A 7,940-nucleotide genomic window follows, 5' to 3' on the forward strand; every position below is an offset into this window, starting at 1 on the left:
GTCCTCCTTGGAGGGGAACCAGTTAAAGAGGGCGACTGTCCTCCTGGGAGGGGAACCAGGCATAGAGGGCGAGTGTCCTCCTTGGAGGGAAACCAGGCAAAGAGGGCGAGTGTCCTTCTTGGAGGGGAACCAGGTAAAGAGGGTGAGTGTCCTCCTTGGAGGGGAACCAGGCAAAGAGGGCGAGTGTCCTCCTGGGAGGGGAACCAGGTAAAGAGGATGAGTGTCCTCCTGGGAGGGGAACCAGTCAAAGAGGGCGAGTGTTCTCCTTGGAGGAGAACCAGGCAAAGAGGCCGAGTGTCCTCCTTGGAGGGAAACCAGGCAAAGAGGGGAGTGTCCTCCTTGGAGGGGAACTAGGCAAAGACGGCAAGTGTCCTCCTTGGAGGGGACCCATATAAAGAGGGCGAGTGTCCTCCCTGGAGGGGAACCAGGCAAAGAGAGCAAGTGTCCTCCTTGGAGGGAAACCAGGCAAAGAGGGCGTGTGTCCTCCTTGGAGGGAAACCAGGCAAAGTGGGCGAGTGTCCTCCTTGGAGGGGAACCAGGTAAAGGGGGCGAGTGTCCTCCTGGGAGGGGAACCAGGCAAAGAGGGCGAGTGTTCTCCTTGGAGGGGAACCAGGCAAAGAGGGCGAGTGTCCTCCTTGGAGGGAAACCAAGCAAAGAGGGCAAGTGTCCTCCTTGGAGGGAAACCAGGCAAAGAGGGCGAGTGTCCTCCTTGGAGGGGAACCAGGCGAAGAGGGTGAGTGTACTCCTTGGAGGGGAACCAGGTAAAGAGGTCAAGTGTCCTCCCTGGAGGAGAACAAGGCAAAGAGGACGAGTGTCCTCCTTGGAGGGGAACCAGGTAAAGAGGGCGAGCGTCCTCCTTGGAGAGGAACCAGGCAAAGAGGGCGAATGTCCTCCTTGGAGGGGAACCAGTTAAAGAGGGCGAGTGTCCTCCTTGGAGGGGAACCAGGTAAAGAGGGCGATTGTGCTCCTTGGAGGGGAACCAGGTAAAGAGGGTGAGTGTCCTCCTTGGAGGGGAACAAGGTAAAGAGGGCGAGTATCCTCCCTGGAGGGGAACCAGGCAAAGAGGGCGAGTGTCCTCCTTGGAGGGGAACAAGGTAAAGAGGGCGAGTGTCCTCCCTGGAGGAGAACCACGCAAAGAGGGCGAGGGCGAGTGTCCTCCTTGTAGGGGAACAAGGTAAAGAGGGCGAGTGCCCTCCTTGGAGGGGAACCATGTAAAGAGGGCAAGTGTCCTCCTTGGAGGGGTACCAGGTAAAGAGGGCGAGTGTCCTCCTTGGAGGGGAACCAGATAAAGAGGGCGTGTGTCCTCCTTGGAGGGGAACCAGGTGAAGAGGGCGAGTGTCCTCCTGGGAGGGGAACCAGGCACAGAGGGCGAGTGTCCTCCTTGGAGGGGAACCAGGTAAAGAGGGCGAGTGTCCTCCAAGGAGAGGGACGAGCTAAAGAGGGCATGTGTCCTCCTTGGAGGGGAACCAGGTAAAGAGGGCGACTGTCCTCCTTGGAGAGGAACCAGGTAAAGAGGGCGAGTGTCCTCCTTGGAGGGGAACCAGGTAAAGAGGGCGATTGTGCTCCTTGGAGGGGAACCAGGTAAAGAGGGTGAGTGTCCTCCTTGGAGGGGAACAAGGTAAAGAGGGCGAGTGTCCTCCCTGGAGGGGAACCAGGCAAAGAGGGCGAGTGTCCTCCTTGGAGGGGAACAAGGTAAAGAGGGCGAGTGTCCTCCTTGGAGGGGAACCAGGTAAAGAGGGCGAGTGTCTTCCTTGAAGGGGAACCAGGTAAAGAGGGCGAGTGTCCTCCTTGGAGGGGAACCAGGTCAAGAGGGCGAGTGTCCTCCTTGGAGGGAAGCCAGGCAATGAGGGCGTGTGTCCTCCTTGGAGGGAAACCAGGCAAAGAGGGCGAGTGTCCTCCTTGGAGGGGAACCAGGCAAAGAGGGCGAGTGTCCTCCTTGGAGGGGAACCAGGCAAAGAGGGCGAGTGTCCTCCTTGGAGGGAAACAAGGCAAAGAGGGCGAGTATCCTCCTTGGAGGGGAACCAGGCAAAGAGGGCGAGTGTCCTCCTTGGAGGTGAACAAGGTAAAGAGGGCGAGTGCCCTCCCTGGAGAGGAACCAGGTAAAGAGGGCGAGCGTCCTCCTTGGAGGGGAACCAGGCAAAGAGGGCGAGTGTCCTCCTTGGAGGGGAACCAGGTAAAGAGTGCGAGTGTCCTCCTTGGAGGGGAACCAGGCAAAGAGGGCGAGTGTCCTCCTTGGAGGGGAACCAGGTAAAGAGTGCGAGTGTCCTCCTTGGAGGGGAACCATGTAAAGAGGGCGTGTGTTCTCCTTGGAGGGGAACCAGGTAAATAGGGCGAGTGTCCTCCTTGGAGGGGAACCAGGTAAAGAGGGTATGTGTCCTCCTTGGAGGGGAACCAGGTAAAGAGGGCGAGTGTTCTCCTTCGAGGGGAACCAGGTAAAGAGGGCGAGTGTCCTCCTTGGAGGAAAACAGGTACAGAGGGCGAGTCTCCTCCTTGGAGTGGAACCAGGTAAAGGGGGCGAGTGTCCTCCTTGGAGGGAAACCAAGCAAAGAGGGCAAGTGTCCTCCTTGGAGGGAAACCAGGCAAAGAGGGCGAGTGTACTCCTTGGAGGGGAACCAGGTAAAGAGGGCGAGTGTACTCCTTGGAGGGGAACCAGGTAAAGAGGGCGAGTGTCCTCCCTGGAGGAGAACCAGGCAAAGAGGGCGAGTGTCCTCCTTGGAGGGGAACCAGGTAAAGAGGGCGAGTGTCCTCCTTGGAGGAGAACCACGTAAAGAGGACGAGTGTCCTCCTTGGAGGGGAACCAGGTAAAGAGGGCGAGTGTCCTCCTTGGAGAGGAACCAGGCAAAGAGGGCGAATGTCCTCCTTGGAGGGGAACCAGTTAAAGAGGGCGAGTGTCCTCCTTGGAGGGGAACCAGGTAAAGAGGGCGATTGTGCTCCTTGGAGGGGAACCAGGTAAAGAGGGCGAGTGTCCTCCTTGGAGGGGAACCAGGTAAAGAGGGCGAGTGTCCTCCCTGGAGGGGAACCAGGCAAAGAGGGCGAGTGTCCTCCTTGGAGGGGAACCAGGTAAAGAGGGCGAGTGTCCTCCTTGGAGGAGAACCAGGTAACAGGACGAGTGTCCTCCTTGGAGGGGAACCAGGTAAAGAGGGCGAGTGTCTTCCTTGTAGGGGAACCAGGTAAAGAGGGCGAGTGTCCTCCTTGGAGGGGAACCAGGTCAAGAGGGCGAGTGTCCTCCTTGGAGGGAAGCCAGGCAAAGAGGGCATGTGTCCTCCTTGGAGGGAAACCAGGCAAAGAGGGCGAGTGTCCTCTTTGGAGGGGAACCAGGCAAAGAGGGCGAGTGTCCTCCTTGGAGGGGAACCAGGCAAAGAGGGCGAGTGTCCTCCTTGGAGGGAAACCAGGCAAAGAGGGCGAGTATCCTCCTTGGAGGGGAACCAGGCAAAGAGGGCGAGTGTCCTCCTTGGAGGGGAACAAGGTAAAGAGGGCGAGTGCCCTCCCTGGAGAGGAAGCAGGTAAAGAGAGCGAGCGTCCTCCTTGGAGGGGAACCAGGCAAAGAGGGCGAGTGTCCTCCTTGGAGGGGAACCAGGTAAAGAGGCCGAGCGTCCTCCTTGGAGGGGAACCAGGCAAAGAGGGCGAGTGTCCTCCTTGGAGGGGAACCAGGTAAAGAGAGCGAGCGTCCTCCTTGGAGGGGAACCAGGTAAAGAGTGCGAGTGTCCTCCTTGGAGGGGAACCATGTAAAGAGGGCGTGTGTCCTCCTTGGAGGGGAACCAGGTAAATAGGGCGAGTGTCCTCCTTGGAGGGGAACCAGGTAAAGAGGGTATGTGTCCTCCTTGGAGGGGAACCAGGTAAAGAGGGCGAGTGTCCTCCTTCGAGGGGAACCAGGTAAAGAGGGCGAGTGTCCTCCTTGGAGGGAAACAGGTACAGAGGGCGAGTCTCCTCCTTGGAGTGGAACCAGGTAAAGAGGGCGAGTGTCCTCCTTGGAGGGGAACCAGGTAAAGAGGGCGAGCGTCCTCCTTGGAGGAGAACCACGCAAAGAGGGCGAGGGTGAGTGTCCTCCTTGTAGGGGAACCAGGTAAAGAGGGCGAGTGCCCTCCTTGGAGGGGAACCAGGTAAAGAGGGCAAGTGTCCTCCTTGGAGGGGTACCAGGTAAAGAGGGCGAGTGTCCTCCTTGGAGGGGAACCAGATAAAGAGGGCGTGTGTCCTCCTTGGAGGGGAACCAGGTGAAGAGGGCGAGTGTCCTCCTGGGAGGGGAACCAGGCACAGAGGGCGAGTGTCCTCCTTGGAGGGGAACCAGGTAAAGAGGGCGAGTGTCCTCCAAGGAGAGGGACCAGGTAAAGAGGGCATGTGTCCTCCTTGGAGGGGAACCAGGTAAAGAGGGCGAGTGTCCTCCTTGGAGAGGAACCAGGTAAAGAGGGCGAGTGTCCTCCTTGGAGGGGAACGAGGTAAAGAGGGTGAGTGTCCTCCTGGGAGAGGAACCAGGCAAAGAGGGCGAGTGTCCTCCTTGGAGGGGAACCAGGTAAAGAGGGCGAGTGTCCTCCTGGGAGGGGAACCAGATAAAGAGGGCGGGTGTCCTCCCTGGAGGGGAACCAGGCAAAGAGGGCGAGTGTCCTCCTTGGAGGGGAACCAGGAAAAGAGGGCGATTGTCCTCTCTGGAGACGAACCAGGTAAAGAGGGAGAGCGTCCTCCTTGGAGGGGAACCAGGCAAAGAGGGCGAGTGTCCTCCTTGGAGGGGAATCAGGTAAAGAGGGCGAGCGTCCTCCTTGGAGGGGAACCAGGTAAAGAGAGCGAGTGTCCTCCTTGGAGGGGAACCAGGTAAAGGGGGCGAGTGCCCTCCTTGGAGGGGAACCAGGTAAATAGGGCGAGTGTCCTCCTTGGAGGGGAACCAAGTAAAGAGCGTGTGTGTCCTCCTTGGAGGGGAACCAGGTGAAGAGGGCGAGTGTCCTCCTGGGAGGGGAACCAGGCACAGAGGGCGAGTGTCCTCCTTGGAGGGGAACCAGGTAAAGAGGGCGAGTGTCCTCCAAGGAGAGGGACGAGCTAAAGAGGGCATGTGTCCTCCTTGGAGGGGAACCAGGTAAAGAGGGCGAGTGTCCTCCTTGGAGAGGAACCAGGTAAAGAGGGCGAGTGTCCTCCTTGGAGGGGAACGAGGTAAAGAGGGTGAGTGTCCTCCTGGGAGGGGAACCAGGCGAAGAGGGCGAGTGTCCTCCTTGGAGGGGAACCAGGTAAAGAGGGTGAGTGTCCTCCTGGGAGGGGAACCAGATAAAGAGGGCGAGTGTCCTCCCTGGAGGGGAACCAGGCAAAGAGGGCGAGTGTCCTCCTTGGAGGGGAACCAGGTAAAGAGTGCGAGTGTCCTCCTTGGAGGGGAACCAGGTAAAGGGGGCGAGTGCCCTCCTTGGAGGGGAACCAGGTAAATAGGGTGAGTGTCCTCCTTGGAGGGGAACCAAGTAAAGAGCGTGTGTCCTCCTTGGAGGGGAACCAGGTAAAGAGGACGAGTGTCCTCCTTGGAGGGGAACCAGGTAAAGAGGACGAGTGTCCTCCTTGGAGTGGAACCAGGCAAAGAGGGCGAGTGTCCTCCTTGGAGGGGAACCAGGTAAAGAGTGCGAGTGTCCTCCTTGGAGGGGAACCAGGTAAAGGGGGCGAGTGTCCTCCTTGGAGGGGAACCAGGTAAATAGGGCGAGTGTCCTCCTTGGAGGGGAACCAAGTAAAGAGCGTGTGTGTCCTCCATGGAGAGGAACCACGTAAAGAGGGCGTGTGACCTCCTTGGAGGGGAACCAGGTAAATAGGGCGAGTGTCCTCCTTGGAGGGGAACCAAGTAAAGAGCGTGTGTGTCCTCCTTGGAGGGGAGTCAGGTAAAGAGGCCGAGTGTCCTCCTTCGAAGGGAACCAGGTAAAGAGGGCGATTGTCCTCCTTGGAGGGGAACCAGGTAAAGAGGGCGAGTGTCCTCCTTGGAGGGGAACCAGGCAAAGAGGGCGAGTGTCCTCCTTCGAGGGGAACCAGGTAAAGAGGGCGAGTGCCCTCCTTGGAGGGGAAACAGGTAAAGAGGGCGCGTGCCCTCCTTGGAGGGAAACCAGGTAAAGAGGGCGAGTGTCCTCCTTGGAGAGGAACCAGGTAAAGAGGGCGTGTGTCCTCCTTGGAGGGGAACCAGGTAAAGAGGGCGAGTGTCCTCCTTGGAGGGGAACCAGGTAAAGAGGGCGAGTGCCCTCCTTGGAGGGGAACCAGGTAAAGAGGGCAAGTGTCCTCCTTGGAGGGGAACCAGGTAAAGAGGGCGACTGTCCTCCTTGGAGAGGAACCAGGCAAAGAGGACGAGTGTCCTCCTTGGAGGGGAACCAGGTAAAGAGGGCGAGTGTCCTCCTTGGAGAGGAACAAGGCAAAGAGGGCGAATGTCCTCCTTGGAGGGGAACCAGTTAAAGAGGGCGAGTGTCCTCCTTGGAGGGGAACCAGGTAAAGAGGGCGATTGTGCTCCTTGGAGGGGAACCAGGTAAAGAGGGCGAGTGTCCTCCCTGGAGGGGAACCAGGCAAAGAGGGCGAGTGTCCTCCTTGGAGGGGAACCAGGTAAAGAGGGCGAGTGTCCTCCTTGGAGGAGAACCAGGTAAACAGGACGAGTGTCCTCCTTGGAGGGGAACAAGGTAAAGAGGGCGAGTGTCTTCCTTGTAGGGGAACCAGGCAAAGAGGTCGAGTGTCCTCCTTGGAGGGCAACCAGGTAAAGAGGGCGTGCGTCCTCCTTGGAGGGGAACCAGGCAAAGAGGGCGAGTGTCCTCCTTGGAGGGGAACCAGGTAAAGAGAGCGAGCGTCCTCCTTGGAGGGGAACCAGGTAAAGAGTGCGAGTGTCCTCCTTGGAGGGGAACCATGTAAAGAGGGCGTGTGTCCTCCTTGGAGGGGAACCAGGTAAATAGGGCGAGTGTCCTCCTTGGAGGGGAACCAGGTAAAGAGGGTATGTGTCCTCCTTGGAGGGGAACCAGGTAAAGAGGGCGAGTGTCCTCCTTCGAGGGGAACCAGGTAAAGAGGGCGAGTGTCCTCCTTGGAGGGAAACAGGTACAGAGGGTGAGTCTCCTCCTTGGAGTGGAACCAGGTAAAGAGGGCGAGTGTCCTCCTTGGAGGGGAACCAGGTAAAGAGGGCGAGCGTCCTCCTTGGAGGAGAACCACGCAAAGAGGGCGAGGGCGAGTGTCCTCCTTGTAGGGGAACCAGGTAAAGAGGGCGAGTGCCCTCCTTGGAGGGGAAGCAGGTAAGGAAGGCAAGTGTCCTCCTTGTAGGGGTACCAGGTAAAGAGGGCGAGTGTCCTCCTTGGAGGGGAACCAGATAAAGAGGGCGTGTGCCCTCCTTGGAGGGGAACCAGGTGAAGAGGGCGAGTGTCCTCCTGGGAGGGGAACCAGGCACAGAGGGCGAGTGTCCTCCTTGGAGGGGTACCAGGTAAAGAGGGCGAGTGTCCTCCAAGGAGAGGGACCAGGTAAAGAGGGCATGTGTCCTCCTTGGAGGGGAACCAGGTAAAGAGGGCGAGTGTCCTCCTTGGAGAGGAACCAGGTAAAGAGGGCGAGTGTCCTCCGTGGAGGGGAACGAGGTAAAGAGGGTGAGTGCCCTCCTGGGAGGAGAACCAGGCAAAGAGGGCGAGTGTCCTCCTTGGAGAGGATCCAGGTAAAGAGTGCGAGTGTCCTCCTGGGAGGGGAACCAGATAAAGAGGGCGAGTGTCCTCCCTGGAGGGGAACCAGGCAAAGAGGGCGAGTGTCCTCCTTGGAGGGGAACCAGGTAAAGAGGGCGATTGTCCTCCCTGGAGAGGAACCAGGTAAAGAGGGCGAGCGTCCTCCTTGGAGGGGAACCAGGCAAAGAGGGCGAGTGTCCACCTTGGAGGGGAACCAGGTAAAGAGGGCGAGCGTCCTCCTTGGAGGGGAACCAGGTAAAGAGTGCGAGTGTCCTCCTTGGAGGGGAACCAGGTAAAGGGGGCGAGTGTCCTCCTTGG

The sequence above is a fragment of the Somniosus microcephalus genome, chromosome 4 (genome assembly GCF_052327205.1).
Source record: "Somniosus microcephalus isolate GS21.2 chromosome 4, FLI_Smic_1.0, whole genome shotgun sequence".
NCBI lineage: Eukaryota > Metazoa > Chordata > Chondrichthyes > Squaliformes > Somniosidae > Somniosus > Somniosus microcephalus.